Genomic DNA, 24,346 nt, shown 5'->3' with positions numbered 1-24,346 from the left:
CAGTCGACTGGGACCTCCCCTGATAGCCAGGACTGCCGATAAATGATGGAAAGTGGCTTGGCCAGCTCCTCCGCCAGTTCGCTCAGTACCCTCGGGTGGATCCCATCTGGCCCCATCGACTTGTGTACATCCAAGTGCTGTAGCAGGTCGCCAACCATTTCCTCGTGGATCGTGAGAGCCACATCCTGCTCCGCATCCCCTTCCACCAGCTCAGGGTACTGGGTATCCAGAGAACAACCAGTTTTGCCACTAAAGACTGAGGCAAAGAAGGCATTAAGCATCTCAGCCTTTTCCTCATCTTTTGTAACTAAGTTTCCCCCCACATCCAGTAAAGGATGGAGATTCTCCTTAGTCCTCCTTTTCATGTTGATGTATTTGTAAAAACACTTTTTGTTATCTTTAACGGCAGTAGCCAGATTGAGCTCCAGATGAGCTTTGGCCTTTCTAATTTTGTCCCTGCACAGCCTCGCAACATCCTTATAGTCCTCCTGAGCGGCCCGCCCTCTTTTCCAAAGATTATAAACCCTCCTTTTTCTCCTAAGCTCAAGCCACAACTCTGTTCAGCCAGGCCGGTCTTCTTCCACGCCTGCTTGTCTTTGGGCACGTGGGGACAGACCGCTCCTGAGCCATTAAGATTTCCTTCTTGAAGAGTGCCCAGCCTTCCTGGACTCCTCTGCCCTTCAGAACCACCTCCCAAGGGACTCTGCCAGCCAGTGTCCTGAACAGCTCAAAGTTAGCCCTCCGGAAGTCCAAGACAGTGGTTTTACTGGTTCCCTTCCTGACTTCGCCAAGAATAGAGAACTCTACCATTTCGTGGTCACTCTGCCCAAGACAGCTTCCGACCACCACATCTCCCACCAGTCCGTCACTGTTTGTGAACAGAAGGTCTAGCGGGGCAGCTCCCCTGGTAGGCTCTCTAACCAGCTGCATCAGGAAGCTATCTTCCACGCTCTCCAGAAACCTCCTAGACTGCTTTCTCTGGGCTGTGTTGTGCTTCCAGGATATGTCTGGGAAGTTGAAGTCCCCCCACAAGAACAAGCGCTGACGATTTCACAACTTCTGCCAGCTGCCTGTGGAACTCCTCATCCGTCTCCTCATCCTGGTTTGGCGGTCTATAACAGACCCCCACCAAGATGCTTGCCTTGTTGGCCTTCCCGCTGATCCTAACCCATAGGGACTTGACCTTATCATTCCCAGCCTCAAGTTCCACAACATCAAAACACTTTCTAACATAGAGAGCCACACCACCACCCGTTCTGTGCTGCCTGTCCCTTCTGAAGAGCCTATAGCCAGACATTGCAGCACTCCAGTCATGAGAGTGGTCCCACCACGTTTCCGTGATGGCAACCAAGTCATAGCCTGCCTGCTGCATGATGGCTTCCAGCTCCTATATATGCATGAAAAAACATCTGTCAACATACACATATGAATCTTGGAAAGCAAAGGTGAGGAATTTTCAAAAAGTTTTAATTGTTGATGGATAGGACTGCACCTTCTAGTCTGGTGCATAATGCTTTTTGACTTGTTTTTATTACTGTGGTGTTAAATTAGGGTCACAGTTTAAACGTTAAATATATGAAGGAGAAACTCCAGCAGGTATCCATCTTCTGCAAGTGGGTGGGATGGTTTAAATTACAATTGAGTCAGCCCTTGTGACTCAGGCTACATGAGAGAAGGAAGCATTGCATAGTACAAGGACAGAAGTAAATGAGAACATAAATTACGGGTATACTAAACACAGAAAGGGATGTTTGTAAATCTGGTTCACTGATTTAATAGTTAAAATTAGAGTACAAATATGACAACTAAGAAAAATTGCATTTGAATAACTACCAATAATATGTTTCTAATTAAAGTAACTCATTTTTCAAACTCATTATATGTTTATTCTGATACATATGTTTAAAGGTTTTCCTTGTGAAAAAGAAATACAATCAGTCACTTATCATTTTAAATAGGATTGTGAGGAGAAGGCGATATTCTGAGTTTCAGTGAAATCAGTTTCATTAATTTGAAACATTCCTTCATGAAAATGGTATTTAAAAACCCGCCTGATTAATCAACAGGAAGCTTGTCTTGACTCCTCAAATCCTGCTTTGAAAACTCCTTTTCTTGGTGTTTGCAGGAGGGAAAAAATGTCAGGATAGCAGTTTGAATTCTGTAGGAGATGTAAATCTTACTTTCTACAGGAGCCTGAGCAAAGCTATGAATCAGGAACACTGCAACATACAGCTTGGGAGGCACATAACAGATCCTGAACTAGCCCTTTTGACAGCGCTCTCAGTAACGGTAGTTCTCATCTAATTCTTAAATTAGACAGGCTTTCTCTGAAAGACTGATATGTTTATTTTCAAAACAGAAGTGTGAGGTAATTAAGACCAGTTCAGCCCTTCCCCTTTCTGCAGTGCTGTAGGAGAAACAGGTCTGCCACCTGATTCTTGTTAATGCCAGTGTTCTGTTCTTTATGTCCAATAAAATACATGGCTTTTGATCACGTATTTCATCATAGTTTAATCACTTAATCATCTTCATATATAGGCAATAGCTATTTCAAATTTATCTATAACTATGCCACTAATAAATACTTACACAGATAAAAACAATGCATTAGAGAGATCTCTCAACTCATATAGATGTAAAGCAGATGTGAAATCTACATATCCCAATTCCAGAGATTTTGTTTTGTCTATTGGTGAGAGTAAAGAGAGCAAACACTTTCATCCTGGTGCATTTTATGACCAAGCACTTTAGTTGTCTGTGTTAATACTTTCTTTGAAACAGGTATTTCAAGGTGGGTTTGTTAAACTGTAATTAAATAACTAACACAAACAGGAGAAGTTAAAGTGGATTTGAAGGGAATGTATTAATTTTCTTCAAAGATTAGGCACATTTCTCTTGAAGTAATTAAGGCCTCCCTCCAGGCCTGCCCCACGCCCTGCAGGCCCAGGACCCCATTTCAGCCCAGCCAGGGCCCTGGTTCCCTGCCCCAGCAGTGCCACAGGCCAGCCTGCCCCTGGTCCCATCCCCGGGCTCTTTGATTCCCCACACTGACCTCAGACACGGCTTATTCCCCTCTCCTGGCCGACGCTCGCTGTCCCCACTGCTGTCACCCCAGTGTCCTGCCCTCCTGCCTCTGCCTGTGGGACTGTGCCTGAGGGTGAGGTGACAGCCCAGCTGCCTCGCATGGCTTGCTGCAGGGAGCAGCCCTGTGCCTGCTGCCCCTCATGTCTTGCTAAGCTACTCTGCCTGGACAGTCCCAAATCCTTGGTGTTTTCTGAGGTAGGGGAAAAAAAAAAAAAAAAAAAAAAAAAAGCTGTTAGTTTTCATTGCAGCATTGAATTCTTAAATCTTACCAATAAGTGTGTGCTTGTGGGAGCCATTAGCAAAGGGAACTAACTAGTTCTTAACCTGCATACTGAAGAAATTAACCTCACTCTATTGCTAATAAATACATTTGTGAATCTCATAATTAGACTATGCTGTTTTTTACGGACTTGATTGTGCTGTAGGATGAATGCTGGGAGTCCACTGAGAAAAAGGTGCAGGAGGCAGCCAGCACAGTATTGCAAAACTCTCATAAGGAATCAAATTTTAATTAGACTGTTTGAATTATAGAAATGTGTGACAACAAAACGTGGTGTCTAGCCCAGTGACCTGTGGGCTAGTGCTGTGAAGATACTATTAGAGGAGATTACAGAGATGCATTTTCCAAGAGCTTGGGTGAACAATGGTGCTAGGCTGGCAGCCAGGCCTGCTCGTCCTACCTCCCACAGGACCGCTTTGCAAATAAATACAATCAAGGCTCATTGGGCAAGCAAGAGAGAACCAAGGGCATTTTATGGGTAAGGAGTGAGTTGTTTTAGAAAAAAAGAAAAACTCCCTCAGGGCATCTTTCTGATGGGAAGTATCCTGGAAGCTGCTGTACTTATGTAGGGCTAACATTCACTGACGCTGCCTCAAATCCGGCTTTCCCTCTGATTCAGGCACAGGAATATCTAATTCTGGGATCTTGGTTTGGTGTATTATGACTGTTATAAACATTGAATTCAGTTTTAAAGAGATATATCCTTGTGGTTCTGAGCTTTACAAACAGTATAGTCTTAACATTCATTCTTAAAGCTTGCATTTTTCATGGATTGAAGTTCAAGTTTTGAGGCAACTGGGGCTGTTGTCTTGGCTATTTTGTACTTTTGTACTCTGATGAAAGGATGCTCATGATATTTGGCAAATGCTTCCCATGTGTCTTTAGATATGTCATTGATTTCCCTGTGCATCATTCTTGTACCTGTAGAATGAATAGACTTTCATCTCGCTGGTGTCTGAAGGATATGTTTATTTTTTAGCTCTAATAATCAGTGAAAGGATTCCGATCTGTAAATTAATCAGAAAATCAGCAACCAGAGTCCAGAAATCCTTGCAAAGAATTGGTATTAAAATGGATTCTGAGTAGTGATCGTTTTGAATGAGTTGAACTTGTAGATGATAAAGTATTATTCACTGGTAATAACATAGGGGACACCAACTTCGTTGTTTATAAGTTCCTATTTTAAACTTCATTAGTTTACTCCATCTAAAGCTGGCTTCCTCTAGTGTGTATATAAAGTACAGACCTATTTTTTTCACATAGAAATCAATAAAATCCTGGAAAACTGGCCAGATTCTGCCTCATATACAGCTAATGTTGGGTATCTAACCTACACATAGAAGCAAACTTTAACCAGAACTGGGAAATATCCTGCACATTCTGGATAATTGGAATGGCCTGTGACATCCGGATCTTAAAATAAGGGTTCAGGTTATAACATAAAATTGATCTGGGACTTCTGATTATATGAGAGCTATTGACTTGTATTGCTTTCCATTCTAAGCCAGTTATATGTTCTTTTCCATAGAAAAAGGCATAAAATATACCTTAAATAAATGCCTACATTACCTTATAATCTTACTTATGATGATCTAAATCATTAATCAAAATTAAAGTTGTACAGTGCAGTTTATGCTTTAACATATGCACATTCTTTACCATTAAGAGGACAAATACCATGCCTTTTCTCCCTCTTTTAAAATGTTCTGCTATTTTATACTAATTGATGGGGTATACCATCAAAGGAGTAAAATCCAAATCTATACATAAAGAAGTTACTGAATTTGACAGAAATTATGTAATTCATTAGATTCTGCCTAATTTAAAGTTTCTAAGTGTTATTTCAAGAGGCTGTTCAGCCAAATGGGATATTGATTCATACATAGTTATAAGAATTTGAAATAACTTGCCCGTCTTTGAAAAACAAAGTGAATTGCTCAAAAAGCTGATTTACAAAAAGCTAAGCATTTCATGAACATTTATAGACTATAGTGAACACCTCAAATGTTGGTTTCCTTACTTTTTTCTTTAAAAAATATCAGTGTATGAGAAAGAACAGCATAATAGAATTAGTTTATTATATTTATGCAGTTCTATGGCATCTCTTCATGAAAAAACATTTTCTAAAGCACATAAAAATTTAAATCTACGTTGTTTTGTCATGTTAAAGGGACATCAGAGTAAAATAAGACATAGAGTTTTGTAGAACAGATGTTATTTGTGGATTGCAGTAATCCAGGGAAATGAATGCAGTACAAGTTGATACCAATAAAAAAAAAAGCTTTATTATTCTGAGAAAATCTTTGCAATTGTATATAGGTATGTGTATTCAAATACAGGATGGGGTAAACACAGTTGTACAGAATCTAACACCTGTATCATGATCAGAAACATATTTGTGAGTAGATCTAACAAAATAAGAGTTGTCTAAACCATGATTTAATAAATAATCAAAACAGGAAAATTGCTGCATGTACTAAAAGTATCCTTGTCCTTGTTTGAAGGTAGACTTCTCTGTGTCCAGGGAACTTTGTTGTTTTGCATATCCACAGCTGTTATATGTGCCCAGCTCAAACCTAAACCTCAGTAGGTTCCTAACACAGGGATATCTAGACACAGAAAACATACTTGTAGGAAATAGAGTTTGTGCCATCTTGCATAACGTAATCTTGTGGAATTGGGGTGCTGATAACTAACTATACACCCTCATCCCCTAGATCGGGCATTTACCTTAAAACCAATACGATATGGAAAGGGAGAGCATGTTAGAGACAGGAGTAGTCAGAAGAAAGTTTGTGTTTGTATCAGTTTAAATTTGTATAATTTAAATTATCAGTGTTAGTTGCAACTCAACTAGTAAGGGTTTTTTGATTTGACTGCAAAGTCTTTAATTAGACCAACAGTAATTTCCTGCTTTGCATATGCAGTGTGTTGCTTTTGTTAATTGTGTATAGCATGTCAGTTTTTCAAGCAACCTATTGTAACCTGGGTGCAAAAAATTGGTGACACTACCATAGTTTCTCAGAAAGCAAAACAAACAAACAAAAATCAAGCAAGCAAACAAACCAAATATGGGAGCATTCCATTCATCCCATTCTGTCGTGGAGCAAACTGTGGCTGGAAAACAGAGCCTCAGAAGAACATGCATTTAGTCTATGGGCTGCAGTTTGGGAGGAAAAAGACTGATCTCTGCTTCCAGGTTTTATTTTATATATTTGATTTTCCTAATATTAAGTGAGATACTACTTCACGAGGCTGTTGCAGCCTGTTTCTCTAAAATGTAAATGTTTGCACCAACCATTTTAATAAATATTTTACTGCAATAGGCATGTTTGGAAATCATCCATAGAGTTTACTTGTTATCTATAGCTTATGAGAAAAGTACTTATTTGGAGCTCTTAGTCCATTTCTTTTAATTTACTTTACTCTCTCTTAGCCACACATGTCCTTAACCATCTGTAATGCATCAATAACTGCCAGTAAAAACATGGTATTTTTTGTTTAAAAAGCATTAGAAACTTCTTCAGGTGGCAGTAGACTAAGCACAGCCATCTATTAAAGTTTCACAGTTCAGGTTCCCTTCTGCATTTGAGGTCTATACCAACATTTATGATTGAAATGAAGAGGAAAATGATGTTCTTTAAAAGATATAAATTCAAATTAGGGCATTATATTGACACATGTATTTTTTCTCTGAATAACCAATATTTTTATACTGCAGGCATAATATACCAACTAGATTGAACAAACGAAGGCAATATTCTGAATAACATCATTCTCACAGTTAAACGTCAGTTTCAAAGCAGGGCATTTGAAGACATAAAAGCAAAAGGTAATGACATTATCCTTGAATCTTCATGACTTTCCTAAAGGTGAATGTATTAAATAAGAACCGCTGAAGTGTTTTTGGCACCGTTTTATGCATCCCATCTGTTAGTCATAATACTACATCAGCTAATTAATGCATGTTACCTTGTGTGTAAAACAACACGCACTCTACTGATTGTGGAGTCAAGACTAAAGTGGTTCTCACTGAGATGTTTGGATTTTTTTTTTTTTTGTCAAAAAGTTAGGGTTTTTCTCCATGAAAAAATCTGTTTTCATTAAAATCTTTAACATTTAAAAAACCATATGTTTCTTGGAAACTCCTGCAAATAGCATTAATATCAAAGTCTTCCTCATTTTGCTCTTTCTAGAATGCTTTTTCTTAAAAATTAAATATATGCTATTTTTTCTTTATTTTTCTGTGCGGTGCATTTGATCTAGCTGATGGTGTGCTGCCACTGTCATGTCATAGCAAAAATTGTCAAAAACTGCATTCTGACTTGACAGTAGCAATGATGCACAACTAATTAAAACTAATAAAGGCTGTCATTTTTATTTTTTAAATCATGAAGGGCAGCTGCTACTTAGTACTGAAAAAAAAACCACTCTTCAAGACAATAGTGTGTATTCTTTGTATTTGCAGTGAAACAGTTGAATCATTTCTAAGTTCCCCTGATTATCTTCGAATTTGTTTGAGGTGAATATCACATGTCCCTTGCTGCAATTAAGAAAAGTCTATTTGATTCCTGAAGCAACAAGGTTGTTCATCACTGATGTAAAATTGTAGCTATATCAGGTATGTTGCTTAGATAAAGTATGGTTCTCTTTTGCAGAAAGAAATAGAAATATGAGAAAAAGCAGGTGAAAGATGATGCTTTTTCTCTTATACCTTGCTTTCCCGGATTAACTGTTGACTTCAAATGTACTTCTGATTTTTTTTAAACAGTCATTTCTCAAGACAAGAAAAACTGTGTGAATGTAGCTTTGGCAAGCCATTTACTTCATCCTTCTTATATGGATCTAGTATATAAAACTTTGATTCCTCCATTGTTTATAGGAAACTGCTGTTTACATATGTATGGAGTCAATGTCTATCTTTAATAGTTGGAACTATAAAATATCCCAACATGTCATTCCCACAGATAGCTCTGTGCATAGAAAATACAATGTAATTACATCTGATATTATTGCTATTCTCCTCACAGTTATATTACAGTTTTTAGTTATTTAATATCAAACAATTTTTTTTTTTTATGTTTGGTATAACCAAATTTTACATTTCTCCTTCTACTTTGAAGGCTATTAGTATTTCTTATTAGTGCCAGTGTATCTTAGTATTACCACTTGTATACAAAAATGAAAGCATGTGTAACCTACAAGACCAGAGTTATTCTCTGTAAAACCATATGAGTTTTCTGTCTTTATTATAAGAAACATTGTGATGTGCAATTTTGTAGATAGGTAGTATTTTCTGTGAAACATGATCTACAACAATTTTTTTTAATTGTTTGTAAATCATGTTGACTAAGGATATGTGAGGTTTTAGCAGTCAACAGGAAAAGGGTGCTAGTAATGGAATGCTTCAAATACTAAAGATATTAAAGCCAAGATTTTATGAAACTCTAGATATTGTGTGAAATAAGGATATTGGCCCAGATTTATAGCATCTTTATATGATGAACACGTTTATCACTTTGCAGAGTTGGTGAGAATGTGACTACGCTTGTGCAATGTTCAGCCATCTGTGTAGCATGGTTTTAAAGTCTCAGTCTGTCTCTGCCAGTGATTCTGTTTTCTAGATTAGCTTCTTCCATCATCTCTGCAATGTCGTTATCTGTTGCAAAAGACTTTTGGCTCACAAGAACAAGAAAAAAAAAAAAAGAACAGAAAAAAAAAAAGAACAGGAAAAAAAAAAGATCACATCTGGAAATTGCTAGATGTATTTTAATGAATGTATAGAAAAAAATAAATGTATTATAAGTTTATGGACAAGCAGATCAGAGTAAAACTGGTAAAAAATTAGATTGCTTTAGTGGTCTTCAGATATACTAAAAAAAGTTTTTGCTTGCTTTACTAGAAAAATTAATTAGTAATGATACCGGAGTTCTGTGTCTGATGACTTTCATATTGCTGAAGTGGAAAGTCAATTCTTTTCCAAAAAGGTCTTTGTTAACTGCCTCTCATGGTAGTCATAATAATTTATTTTGTGTTACTATTCAAGTGTTTACTGGTAAAATAGGTTTTGTAATAGGCAGCAGAGTCCTCTTTGTAAATCTTAACAGAAGCAAATTCTTTTGGTACAGCAGCAACTACTAAATATGCTTAAGCTGAAAACCCAGCATATACACATTCAAGATCTCCAATTGTGTAGAATATTTGTGAGTGTATATGGAAGGAAGAGTTAGCCTTTAAGTGAGAGCCCTCTGTTAACCCTAAAGCCTCACAACTTTTGCCAGCTTCTCTTTGTGTGCTATCTCTAATTCCAAGTGTCATGACTGTACTGATAAGAAATAATTATTTGTATTCCTGAAGGAGTGAAAGTCTTCTATTTCAAAGCTGTGGTTCCTCAAGAAAAAAAAAAAACACATTCATAGTAAATGTTCTTAAGTAATTGACACCAGTTTTGTTGTATATTTTCTAATGTTTGTAAATAAGATGAAATACTAACACCAAGTTTTAATTAATTTACTACTGATAATATGACCATAGTTAACAAAAACTGAAATTAAAGAATATTAAAACATATTTTAATTAAGGAAAAGAGTAGCTTTCATTATTACCTGTTAATAGAATCATCAGAAAAAGTGAAAAAAAAAATCTCATTAATTAGAGTTAACAGTAGAAGAAAACTTGAACTTGGTTATTAGTTCTTAGTTGAACCAATTATCTTCCTTAAGATGTAGTTCTTCCAGTGTAGTTCTTTGATCCATATGTAGCACCAGAGAGAAGTGCCTATGCACCAAAGAAAGCTAGATCCTTGAGTATAGTGGCCTGAGCAATTAGGAGCATTAAGGTTCTTTGATTTATGAAACTCTTCCAGAAGGTACCTAAATATGAATATATAACTCTTTGGTTTTCTAATGTTCTATCTGAAATTGGCTTGGATGCCAAACCTGCAAAGTATTTCTGCTACTGAGTATGTCTGGGAATTGCTGCATGCTATCAGCTACCACTGGCACCTGTGGGAAGCAAGAACATTCAGCAGGAGGTTTTCAGCACTCTGCCTGATTAGATGACAGAAAGGGAGATACTGGAATATTATCATTAATAATAATCATCCTGAAGATTCAAGAGTTTGTAAACTTCTAACAGCAGAAACTTGGCCAGTCTTCTCTTACCAAACAACTAATGCAATATCAACGCTGCCTTTTTACTCAAAGTCCGGTACTTAAAGAATTCACCTGGAACTTGGAAAATGGTGGGTTAGATTCTTCTACTTCTGGCTTATAGCAAGGATCTGAAACCAAGTCTGTATGTGACTCGGACAGTAAATTCACCAAACAAATCTCAAACCTTACATATTGTACCTGTACTTCCTTTAGATAGTAGTTTTGAATTGCTTCTACTCATATTTGCTCTGGTGTAAAACCAAGGAAAATTGGAATTACAGAATGACACAGAATCATAGAACGGTTCGGGTTGGAAGGGACCCTAAGGATCATCTAATTCCAACCCCCCATGCCATGGGCAGGGACACCTTCCACTAGACCAGGGTGCTCAAATCCCTGTCCAACCTGGCCTCGAACACTTCCAGAGATCCACAGCTATTCTGGGCAACCTGTTCCAGCGCGTCACCACCCTCGCAGTAAATGAGAGAGGTTGGGGTTGGAAGGGACCTCTGAAAGGCATCTGGTCCAGCTCCCCTCAAACAGGGACAGCTAGAGCAGGTTGCACAGAACTATGTCTAGATGGCTTTTGAATATCTCCAAGGAGGAGGAGGGAGACGCCACCACCTCTCTGGGAAACCTGTGCTAGTGCTCAGTCACTGTCACAATAAAAAAAGCCTGTTTCCATATGTTTGGATGGAACCTCCTGTGCTTCAGGTTGTTCCCATTATCTCTTGTCCTGTTGCTGGGAACCACTGAAAAGAGCCCGTCTCCATCTTCTTTTTGTCCTCACTTCAGGTATTTATATACATTAGTAAGATCCCCTTGAGCCTTCTCTTCTCCAGTCTGAACAGTCCCAGCTTTCTCAGCCTCTCCTGAGCTGAGAGATGCTCCAGGTCCTTAATCATATTTGTGGCCCTTCATTGGATTCTCTCAAGTATGTCCATGTCTCTTTCGTACTAGGGAACCCAGAACTAGACCAAGCACTCTAGGTGTGGCCTCACCAGTGCTAAGGAGAGGTGAAGGATCATGCTCCTTGACCTTCTGACAACACTCCTAATGTAGCCTAGGATACCATTTGAAGGGAATGAAGACACGGACTCCAAGATAGTCGAGAAATGGAGACCCTTTATTGTTCCAATGCCAGATAATTTGTCTTATTTTGTTTAGGGCTGAGGCTGTTCAGCAAGGTCACATAATTTGAGACTGCTGAAATACTTCAGCAATCCTTTGGTCCCAGTAGCTGTAAAACAGCCAAGTAAAAAGAAACTTCCCTACTAAAAAAAGTGTGTGGGGGGAAAGGGGGGAGAGAAGTGTCACCAGAAAAGTGTCTTTTAAATACTATCTGCTACACCAAAAAAGTCTTTGTTATAAAATACACATTTTCATACAAGACATCTTGCAAAACCATTTGATTGCCCCACGATGCTGAACGTTTCTGTGAGCTTCTCTTCTTTTCTAAATATTCTTCAGCCCAGGCACTTTCAGTCTGAGTGGTTTTGTCTCTCATACATGGAACAGCTTGTCCATGATTATCACGAGGCCACTGTCCAGCAAGGTAGGGAGCAGCAAGTGTGTCCAACGAGGAAGTCCGGCGAATAATACTGGAAGGGCTTGATGAAGGTGGTCTTAACTTAGCTCTGCAGCCTGGCAAGCCGGGGCTCTTCCTCTCCAGTGAGTTCCTGCCTTGCTCTGGGGACTGCCGCTGGTGCTGGACCCTGCCCGCTGCCGTGGCGCTGCCATCCGGCAGTGGGGAGGAGCAAGGTGAGGGCCCGCAGCCCAGCAGCGTTCGTATCTCCACTTGATGCTGCCTCCCACACTTTCTACCCCACTTGTTCCCAAGTCTTTACATCGAACACAGCTGAGACCGTTGAGGGGACCCCTTGTTTTTGCAAACACTTTGATAGTAGCTTTATCTTAAATGGATCATATTTTACACCCCTTTTTATTAATAATTGCGTTAATAATTTTACTATTGCCTCTTCTTCTGCTGAGATATTGGCTCCCATTGTGAATGCCCAGCCGCTCACCTGTCCTTCAGGCGATGTCCCGGGACTGAAGCTGCAGTCTGGCTGCGAGCTTGATTTGTTCGGCTGGGTTCCCTCCGGACGCTCGTGCAGCATTGCTCTACCCCTTATCACGTCGGGGTCACCATTTGAAGGGAACGAAGACACGGACTCCAAGATAGTCGAGAAATGGAGACCCTTTATTGTTCCGATGCCAGATATTATATAGCTTATGAGCCAGCTACACGCACTGCATGTGGCTAGCGTGTGTAGTTACAGACTTCGGATTGGTGCATTCCTTTTGATCACGCGTAGCCCTCTATAGGCCCATCCAAGCCTAGCAACTTCTTCTTATTGGTTCCCACTTCCTCTTATTCTAGCCTGGTTACCACTCTATGCCTCGGAGTAACCTTCTTCTTAACCCTTAGTGCACCGCCATATCAATCAGCTCCAATTTATCACCGAACGGGTCACCCATAACCATTGGCCTTCTTAGTGGCAACCCTTTGTTGGACACTAAAAATGCCTTTACATTTTCAGTATGTATTAATTCCTGAAATGTGAAAGGTAGCTTCCAGATTTGATAAGATATTTATTTCAATTATAGAAATAAATGGCCAGTGAATTAAAGAAAATGTTACTTTTAAATAAAATCAGCTCAGAAGTAGCAAAGTCAAATATTACAAATAAATTCATGAAATAAATGATAATAAATATTTTTGCTTTTGAAAGACAGTCTTAATGGTTATTAGACATCTTTGTTCAACTTACAGATCTTCAGTTCCAAGCCTACAAGCATAGGAAACACAACAGCAGAAAACTAAGTTTAAGGGGATACTTTTAATTTTGATTTAGTATACACATCAGTATGCATTAAGGAACATACATGCAAGGGTTCCTAAACTTCAAAGTTCACAAATCTAAGTCTAATTTGCACTTTAGAGGAGGCACATGAAGAACTTCAGTCAATATAGTGGGGTTCATTGTGTTTCTGTGTTCAGTATTTGATAGCCTTTTCTAGTAATTCAGTCACATATCTCATTTGCATGAAGACTTTCTTTTAAATGTCAGAAATGAGATATGACAATAAGTATTCATTTTGATTAATGTGTTCAAGGTTTTTCTTGACCTTAAATGAAGACATTGCTTCAAAATGTAATCAGATCTTTAAACTGGGTGGATACTGAGATGGGGAAATGCTATACAGATATCAGAGCACCATAAGTACAGATTCAGCCAAAATTTTGTTATTTTCCAACATGTTCCTTATAGATCTTGTGTTCATATTTTTCATTCAAATGAAAATAGAAGAGGTATTTTGATCCCCTTTTTATCTGTCTTTTAGAGAATTCATTGTATATCTTGTTTGGCTGGAGTTAAATGAAACAGTGACTTTGTTACAACAGAGATGTGGAAAACTTTTAATTTGTTAAGAGTTTAGGCATAAAAGTGTAAGTACATGGTTAAGTGATATGCAATTTTGTATCTCAGTTTTTGAAATCAAATAAGCGTCATTGTTTTTGGGGCTGGTAAGATGGAAAGAGGCTCAAATATACCTTCAAGCAAAGTGTAAAATTTATTCTAGCAAGTGACTGTATTAAGGTGGTTCTGATGGGCAGACTACTGTAAAGATGTCACCTTTTCAAGGTCTGTCATTTCTTATGCATATGCATTCCACATTCCTGTCTGACCATATAACTTGACTTGTACATTACATACAGACCCCAAGCACTTGACGTGTGGTCATGGATTCCGCAACTGTGTTCAGATGCTTAAGGTTTACATTTTCTCAAGCTAGCTTTGTCATGTCTAGCTCTCTGTTAGTTGTGTCACAATGTCTGTATACTTTGATGTTCATTCTGTATCATAAATCTAAACTGTAGTCCTGCTCCTCTAAGAATCAACACCATGCCACATACAAAATTACACTGCTGAATCTATCCAATTTTTGAGAAAAAAACATAATGTTTGCCAAATATGTTGCTTGCTGTGAGTAATTTGGGTGTAGTTGTCTCATTTGAGTAACAGCAATGACTACCAGCACAAGTTCAAAAGCAGTTCAGAATCTATGCAAATCAAGTTACAAGTCTAAGTAGCTTAATTGAGGAAGAATAAAGAAAGCTGAGAGGTCAAAGTTCTGTTTAAACCATCAAGTTTTTTGTAGTAGTTTTATAGCATTACATAAATGTTCTTGAACAGTATTCTGTTCTCATAATTGATCAGAAGAATACCTGATTCCTACTGTTTGTTCACTGTGTAGATGTTCAAGCTCAACTATTTCTTACAGCAACAGTATTAAAATGTGTATTTTTTTCCTCATCATGTTCCAATGCATTTGGTGATGCTCATGTGTTTGTGGTATGCTATAACTATTTCAAAATCAATATAAGATAGACTAAGTAAAATTTCCCATGCATTCTAAGAACATGGGGGAAGGGATGACAAAGGATTTTCCAGACTTATTGATTGGATTAATCATGAATGTTTTATTTGTTTGTTTTTCTGTTTGTTTGATGGAATTATATTTTATTGGTCAGTGCTTACTGCCTAAGGCATTGCTGTGAGACTGTAAATTCAATGCTCAGTTGCTGTCTAAATACCTAGTTTCTCTGAAATAAAGAAAGCTGAAAAATTAATTAATTAATAGTCAGGAATCAGACTGTGCATGGTGTTTGGGACTTATTAGAGACAACAGGATAAAGTCTGAGATTCCAACAGAAACATCAGTAGTTTCTTAATCAAAACAATAGGTATCATGTAATAACAGCTGTACTTTCCAAAATGGTTTCATGATATGACATAACAAACAGACAGTAGAGGTAGTCCTCTAAACATCATTTACACTCATTCTTGATATAACATTGCCAAACTAACTAAAATTTCAATTTGTAATTGATATGTTTGAGACCAGGAGCAATAAATACTTGCTGCTTCCTTTAAATTCTGTATTACATATATTTTTTTCTAGATTGTTTTCATCAAGTTAAGCTCTTTAAGTAGCTTAATTAAGGAATTAAGCAGCTTGATTAAGGAATATTTGCAACTCTTGAAGACACATTATTTTGTGTTAAAAATTAAAATTGATATCATGCTAAAGGCATGTATTTTGTAGGCTGACTAGGACTAGCTTTTTAAATCTGACTCTGTGTCCACTGTGTTTGCATTTGGCTTGACAGAGGTCCAGTTTCTGTGATTCTGTACGTATAACATTAAATGTTTCAATTTTTTTCTCATAAGTTACCACATCAGTGAGTCTTAAAATTCAGTTAAATCAGGAATAAATAATATATATATAATATAAATATAAATAATATATATATTTTTATAGAATTCTGTGATAAGCAATATAGCAAAAGGGGAGAATTTCATTATTCCCATTTCACAATGGTGGAAACCAGGGCAGTGAAAAATGAAATGAGTTATCCAAAGTCACACAGAGCTGGGAATAGAGAGCAAGTCCGCCTAGCCTTAGGCTGCTGCTATACACAGTGGTTAAGACACTGTTTTTAATTACTTCCTCAAATTATGACTTATATTTAATGTACAACTATCAGCCTTTATTGTAACTTCTCTGTTACATTGCATTATTCTTGGCATATTTTTCTCAATGACTTTTTTAAAGTTTAATTTCATGAGATCTCTACCTCAATTCAGTGCAAGCTCCTGTTATTGCATCTTCTGTGAACTAGTCCAGTAGTCAGACTGCATTCAATAGGTATGTGGTATGCAGATGTGAACTGGAAGGAGCAACATTTTAGTCAAGTCCACTGGGATGTAGCCATGCAACTCCTATTAACATTAATGAGAATGAAGCAGCTAAATCTCAGTGCATTGTGCTGAAAATGCTCCCTGACGTGTTTGAAGGAATACCATTTTCATATCAAGTATTTGCAAACGTGCTGGTGCTGCTCCATAAAACCTAACATCCTAGAAAAGGATTCCCAGATCTTCCATACTCTATAGCAAAGATGATCTCTGGGAACTGTTGACTGAATAACTCCACAGGATACTGTACATCATTTTTATTGATAAGGAAGTTGTCATCTGTGTAGCCTTGGTATAAAGTTGAATGGGCATGAGTTACTTTAAAGCATTATGTTTTTGATTGACCATCAAATTGACAGCTAAAAATTGGTCCAATTCAGACTCTGAAATGTATATATATATATATATATATATATTCCTTCTAGCCTTAGCTGTAAGCTTGAAAGGCAGAGCCACCGGATTGCATGGATACTGACCAAGTTGACATTTGTTCAAAAGATGTTGCAACATAAAAATTTAGTTAGTTCTGCTGAAGACAACAATAGCAGATGTAATGTTTCTTAGATCAGTAATGATTTGTGAGTAACTATTAGGTAGTGGAGAGAATTAGTCTAATTTAGATTACTCTGCCTGACTGGGAGAAAGGATGTTGCAATTCATAATTGATTCTCCATTTCATACTTTTATTTCAGAGGAATAAATGTTTTTGCACAGTATGAACTACATACGTACTGTACTACAACAAATAGTTAATAACTGTATTTACCATGCTTTCAATCTATGTTCCACAAGAGGCAATTCTGGGAAAGGAATATTTACACACTCATAACAGCACATCAAGTAAAATTGCATAATGCATATATTTCTAACCAATTACACATCAAATAAAAAATTCTGGAAAGTATACAAGACTAGAAAATGCCCCCCATCCCCCACTAAAAAGTAACTCTACGGGGTAGATAATTACTAAAACATCTACATTGTAGCTCGAGGCAAGGAATGTTTATGATTTTCTGTAGTTCTGCTGTCAATCTCTGCCTTCTGCTCTTGCACTTTAGAGTATTCAGAATATTATCTGCATAGTATATAGCCAATTCTTTCCCTGTTATTTGATTGGCCTATATCATTATCACAAAGTTTTAATATTGAAAATTAAAAGTAATTCAGAACAAATAATTTGATGAATTTCACCTTTCTCTCTTTGAGAGATTCATTTCTCAAATTTATTCATTATTCAGTAATTCCTTTAGCAAATAAGTCTTGGTGTGTTATTTTAATTGTGAATTATGAATATTACAATCAGTTTGTGCTCTATCTTCTGTGCAGTAACAAATGTATTTGACTAACTTAAGCAATCCAGTTTAAATTTCCAACTGTGTTTGATTATAATAGGTGTTAGCAATGTATGCCAGGCAATCAAAATCCACATATCATGTGACTCACAGTAACTAACCAACCCAGCATGAAGGCAAACTACAAACTTGATAATCAGATGTTCAGTTTAAAATTTACTTTCAGCAAATACTCAAGCAATCAAGCCAAAAGTATACCTAGTGAATTCTGAACAATTGAGTGCTTTCAGAAAGCGATGATAAAAAGATTCACTTAAATTAAAGAACATATAGTCAAGGATACTTCCTTCAAATATTTTTGGGGTTTGAGTTTTTGACTGGCTTACCAATTTCATTTTTTTCCTGAAGAAATGAAGAATGTAGTGAAGCATTAGAAAATAATGAAAGAAATAACTGAACATCAGCATGTGTATCTCTGTTCCTGGAATGAGTAAGGGGACATTCATTCTTGTGTAAATATCCTAGTTTTATCCTTTCAATGATCTTAAGTCATCCAAGGGATGAATTGAGATGACTTATACAACCTCTGTATTGAGATCCTTATTTTTTAATGTGACTGCATTTAATCAAAATGATTGAACAGTGAATTTCTGGTAGATAACAGTATGTTGAAAGACACTGTAGGAATTATAGGGAATTAAACTATTTGTAAGCTTGGTTTGTAAACTTGGTTCATACTTGATGAGTAGTTTCAAAAATTAACATACGGGCTTTCTTTCCAATTTCCAAGTGAAATAGTGTCTTCATGGATTAAAAATGCTACCTTCCTTTAGAAACATCATCTTTGTTAGAATATATATGCATTTCTGTTTAAGTTATAGCTAAGGACTCAATCCCAAAAGAAAAGAAAATATAGCACTTGGCTGGAGCAATGTGGCTGTAGAAACAAATATGGCTGGTTTTAGGTGTTTTTCACTCTTGTTCTTTCTTAGGTGTTCTCTTGGTAGTAGATGTGATAAATGATTTCTTTTAAAATGTAACTAGAAAAAGAGCCCACCTTTTCTTAAATAGCATCCTGATTGCAGCTTTGAATGTACTGTCTATACTGCCGTGGGGATGTCTTCTCCAGTGTGTCTCACAGTCCTCGTAGTGAGTTTAGAGGACTGGAGGATTAGTAAATGTACACTGAGTTTTCTTCCTTGATTTCATGCCCAAATTTCTTTTCAAAGAAAACCTTTGATAAAGAAAAGATTTCCTTTCAAAATTCAAGAATTTTGGTATGCAAAGACTCAATCTCTGGCTCAGGTAGCTCTCAGGCTGCAAGCTGTTGAAGGATAGTACCCCAGGAAAGAACAAGCTTGTTCTGCTGATATGCATCTCACTAGTATCACTAGCCAGTATGAAAGAGAGGATTTTCAACTAAATGAGACTTTGATCTAAGTCATAATGGCTGGTATACTAAGTCCTCTTCCTGGGTTTCCTAAAGCAAACCATGATATTGTTTTCAGAAGTACCGAAAAAATATTCTTCAACTTTAAAATCCACTTCATTTGTGTGTCAGATACAGAATACTTACACATATTACACTCAAAAATACTTGCACCTAACAATTTGATTAATATTGCAATATTTTAGTCCTTTGGAGTGTGATATGTAATTGGTGTTATTGGCCATCATCAATAACCTATGAGACAACTGATTCCTCTTCTCTGGTACAGATTCAACAAAACAAATACCTCAGAAGATGAGCTAAAGGAAAGATAGCTTTTGATGTGCTTATTTCCACACAATTCTATGACTTAACTATACTCCTTTTTTCTTAAGTACCTTTTCATCAGGTGATATTAGTCATAAAAAAGACTATGAATTTTATATTCTACTTCAGAACAAAGAATGTTCCCAAGAAAGGAAAGAGTTCTCCACTATGGTGGAAAGTTAAAAAAAAAAAAAAGGGACTTAAACAGGTATCTGAATTTCTCACAACTGTGTAGGAAATATTCCGTTTTCCTAGCTTAAATGTACAATAGTGCAAACTTTGGGGGAAAGACAGGTGTACATTTTGTAAATGGTGATGGATCTGTGCCGTCTTCCACTTATTTCTTTGGATTTGTTAGCTATTTTGACATTGCAGAGCAAAGATGTTAGAGCCAAGCCTTCATCTAATTAGTGTCAGTGACAAAGCGAATCAATAAAAGCACAAATAAGCACCTGATTATTCTATTTTAATGGTCTGTTTATTGTTAGGTATCTGTGAATCAAGGACACATGATGCTATGTCAATTCAAGGTATAAACTGTTGTATAAAAACTGAGAATGTTTGTCTGATATTTCTAATTAGAGGAGTTTGTCTGGTATTTCTAATTAGAGGAAACTGTTTTCACCAACTTCTACATTTCAATTATTTAATCATTTGCATAAGTTTATTTTACCAAAGTTTGGCCAAAATATTCATTTTTCAGGATGCGCTTGATGAGAGAAAAGTGTTTTTTTTTTTTTTTTTTCCCATGTTAAATCCTTACAACAATTTTGCTAATCATACTATAAATTTGAAATCTGATGTTAAGTTTTGTCAAATTATAGACTCAACTGGTTCTTAATAGTGTTTCTGGAGTCTACTGCTATGAAGCTGTAAAACTGAGACTTCTCTGTAAAACTTCAAGGTGCGACTGGACAGGTCTTTGGCATTTTCTACCTGATTTGGAGTCAAGTAAAAGCTCAAAAGATATGTTGAGTACAGGGAAGCAGTTTCTGATGTTCCCTGCACATGTCCTTGCAGATAGTGTTCACTTTATGGACTGAAAGAAGAAGAGCCCCTCTGAGGAAAATAGTATGTGGTTGTGTAAGTAAAGACTACTTTGTGATACATATGCACAAGAGGAGGAACATAAAGGAAGATAAATAATGTGTCAGTGGCGCAGTTCTAAAGGAGATTGAAGTGTGACTCATGTTTTTAAAATCAACAATATTTGCAAAAACTGAATGCTGCTCTGAGTTGTGAATAGATCTCAGTGTATCATAAAAAGTTCACCCAAGAACAATAAGACCATTCCAGAAAAGCTAGATGAATCATGTGGTAGTCGCTCAAAGGAGATAAAGGATATTTCTGTTACTAACAAAAAAATATATCTGAGGACTTTTTTCCAAAATCATATCTCATTAGAAGAAACTGATAAATTAAATTAAAAATGTCTTTTTTTTTTTTCCCTTCTTGTCATTTACGCTATCGAAAAAAAGTAGAGGAGTATTTCTAAGGGCAGGTGTGAAAGAGGTCTGTAAAATCATGAACTTCACAGAGAGCAAATAGAGAACAATTATTTCCTATTTTTCAGACTGTTGGAACTAGGGCAGTAAGTAATATAACCAGGTAGCTGGTTTAGAACAGAATAAACACCTTTTCATATAGTACATAATTGAATTGCAGACTCAGTGGAATTACAAAATGCAAGTCCACTTGCTTAATAAAAAGACTTTGCAGTAGACTTCATATAGATATTAGAGGAGTTCTAGCTTTGGGACTTCTGTAACGTATAGGAATGACAGTTTTCAAAAACCTTCAATGTATGAAATACACAAAAGTTAGTGGTCCAAGCAAATACAGTTTTCTCTTGTACAGGAGGACATGACCTTCATAACTCACTTAACAGTATTAATGGACTGTTCAGTTGGTGGTAGAAATAAACTGAATCATTCTATTGCCCTTTGCTATCTCATCTGTTAGTGGATATTTTTCTTTGCCCTAACAAATTTATAACAATAATATGTTTTCAGACTATAAATATTGATATATTTAAAAAATGAATGTTTGAATATTTGAGAAGCTTCTGAAACACGTATGAAATGAGCATTAATGTCTTAAAAAAAAAAAAAAAAAGTTCTTTTGATTATTCCCTTAAGGGTAGTTTAGAAAGGACTTTAATCTCTTTTATTAAGTGACATGCTTTTCTAGGGTAAGTATTTAATTTTGAGTTAGCGCGTGACAGACTGAAGTTCTGACCTGAGTCTTTGTCACAGTGAACAATACATATACGCACAAATTGTAGCTTGGTAGGAATGGAGTTAGACCAGCTAGAAAGTAACTTACTACATATTAGTGTCAGTTAATTAGTACCAAAGTGTCATGTTAGAATCCGTAAATATATCCAGGCTTCTCAGAATATCTGGGTGCCCATTATCTAATGTTCAGTGCAAACCACACAGGCAGCAGTTGCCCAGAGCAAATTTTAAGCCTAACTGAGCCATAGACTGTAGAAGCTTTGATAAGATGTTTAACCTCCTTGTTCCTCAGCCAACCCAGCTGTGAAATGGGTAAAACCAGTAGTGTAAAAAGACAGACCCCACTGGAAAACAGGCCTGCCACTGCCTTGGACAAGTATGGGCAAATAAATGGCAAACATGTAGGACTCATCATGTCCTGTTATGCCTTATGCTTAAATAACAGAGGCTAAATGTGAACGGTTGATGCATCAAATATTACTAGGTAAAAGAGATTAAAAACTGGGACATATCACTGAAATGTAATTCCATCTCCTTCTTGGGAAATGTAGTACTATTTCAGTGTTTGTTAACATCAGATACAGAATAGTTTTGTGTAAGTCAGCTGGACTTCTGCTGCTCATGATTATCCCATTGCAAGGGATACTGATAATTTTACAAATATGCAGTCTTAAAAGAAAAAATACAACTTTGCTGTTTTTTCTGTGTTGTAAATATTACCTGATAATATTAAAAAAGAAAGAACTTCAATATTTAAGTTAAAGAATTATTAACTTTCGTATCTCTCAACTTTAGCAATGAGAATTTCTTGAAAACCATTCAGATCTGATACATTTTCTTTTATTATTTAGAGACTAAATTCAGATCTCACAACAGAGGTTAGGACACTGCTACTCACTGATTTAACATCCATATTTTGAATGCTTTTTACTGTATCTGGCATGTGTATCTATCTGATGTGACAATTTCATTTTAAGAAATGCTTTTCCATCTGTGTTGTAGAATATATGGTAGCTGTATAATTTAATCTTTGCTAAACAGCTTAATCATTTATTAAAGCCAGATAAAAGCAATGTATACTGTGTAGTCAATGATAACTATTTTAATTTTCAGTGGTGTTTAGAAGTTCTGCGTCTACCGAGGATACATTGTTTTATGTACTGTTATTGACTGAGGAATAAAAGAACACAGCAGACACTAGCATTGTTTAATTCATGCACTATTACCTCTGTTTTGTGGCAGGGTAATGAAAGGCTTTTTGTAAATATGACTACTAAACAGTAACTGACATTTATGCTGTGGGAAATGTGTCATTTGATGTTATCTAGAATAGGAAACAATATAAATTCCACAAAGTAGTTTAGTAAAGTCTACATCTTTTCTGTAAATTGCTAGTCATATTACATGGTATCTCTACTTTTGCCTCTTCCCCTTTCATGATGTTGAATTTTTTTGCCTCTTCACCAGATCATGGTATTTCCATGTGATGTTCTACTAAGTCGCTCATAACGGTTTGACTCTCAAAAGGAAATAACTAATTACTAACATAATCTTTGTAATAGTCTGAATTGTAGCTGTTGTAGAAAGAATCTTTTATGACAGTAGTACTTCATGTCACGCATGTCACGCTGTCTGCTAATGTCACTCTTTCATCATTATAACATTCTAAAGGATCACAGATACAGTCAAATATATCTTTCATATTTCAACAACAAGAAGAAATCTTGAATGGTACATTGAGATGCTATGCAGGCATGTCTGTGCATGGAAATAGGAATTATTAGAACTGCCTGACCAAAATAGTTCAGTGTACATTTTAAGGGACTATTTCAGATTACCCATATGTTGACCAGAGTCCTTGAATTACTTTTTTTTTTTTTTCTTTTTTTTTTTTTTTTTCAGCTGTGGCACTAAATCATTTTTCTAGACTGTTTGGGTATACTGACACAGACTCAATCTAGTACATCAAAGAAGTCGGTCAGTATGCTGAGAACAAAAGCTGTCAGCACTTTTGTCCTGTTTGTTATGTAACTCTGAACATACTACCACTGATTTTAGTCCAGAAATCTGCAATGTTCCTCATGGAAATGAAATCAAATAAAAATGAATTGTCAGAGATATTTTCCACAGAAGATAGTTACTAGATTTTTCCATTTTCGCTTCTCAAAGAAGCATTTGGACAGAGGGAGGTAGATTTTAATCCCATTTCATACCCAAAACAGAAGAAAATTCTCTGAAAGCCTAGGTGTAATGTCAAGTTACATTCTAAATAATTAGCTTTTTCCTCTTTCAGAACTTCAGCAAATGATAGGAAAGACATCGGGACTATTCGGTTTAAAGCTTGTAGTTGACCAAAAAATGTAGAAAAAGAGTAATTTTTCTCCCCTTTCCATCTATGGCATTTTAGATGTTATGTTAATATAAGGAAAAGCCTTATACTGTAGTTTCTTATTAAACTTTTTCTAATGCCAGTAGAATTACATTCAAATGTACTCTTTCTGATGGGTAATGCATAAGTCTCCAGAAATAATTTCTAAACAGGACCATGCCATGCCTAAGCTGGCACAGTTGCTAAATATCCCTTTCTCACAAACTGCTTTTATTTAGCTAGTGTACCAGTAAGAAGGGGGTTCTATTCCTTTTACCCAGCCTATACATACAGGGTTCTATTCATTCTAACTGGCTTCTACATACAGGTTGTTGTAAGGGTGCTGTGCAAGATGGAAGAACCAAATCTGGCAATAAACCATTCCAGTCTACTGAATATTCCTCCTC

General features: G+C 36.5%; 1 protein-coding gene and 1 long non-coding RNA gene across 3 annotated transcripts in view; one reads left to right on the top strand and one right to left on the bottom strand.

The window, feature by feature from the left end:
• Nucleotides 1-3,162, bottom strand: part of LOC106035227 (uncharacterized) — a 143,678-nt gene extending 140,516 nt beyond the window's left edge. Inside the window, exon 1 of the transcript XR_010831204.1 lies at nt 3,053-3,162. The gene's annotated coding sequence lies outside the window, so the exon portion shown is untranslated. The remainder of the gene's footprint in view (nt 1-3,052) is intronic.
• Nucleotides 3,141-24,346, top strand: part of LOC106035228 (uncharacterized) — a 33,480-nt gene continuing 12,274 nt past the window's right edge. The window contains exons 1-3 of one of the 2 annotated variants that reach the window (XR_007160106.2): nt 3,141-3,279; nt 7,086-7,196; nt 7,833-7,985. This is a non-coding gene — a long non-coding RNA (uncharacterized lncRNA). Of the gene's footprint in view, nt 3,280-7,085; nt 7,197-7,832; nt 11,315-24,346 lie in introns of those variants that run through there. The other variant, XR_001206644.3, reaches the window with a different exon arrangement.

The sequence above is a fragment of the Anser cygnoides genome, chromosome 4 (genome assembly GCF_040182565.1).
Source record: "Anser cygnoides isolate HZ-2024a breed goose chromosome 4, Taihu_goose_T2T_genome, whole genome shotgun sequence".
Lineage (NCBI taxonomy): Eukaryota > Metazoa > Chordata > Aves > Anseriformes > Anatidae > Anser > Anser cygnoides.
This window is presented reverse-complemented; position numbering and strand designations above follow the sequence as displayed.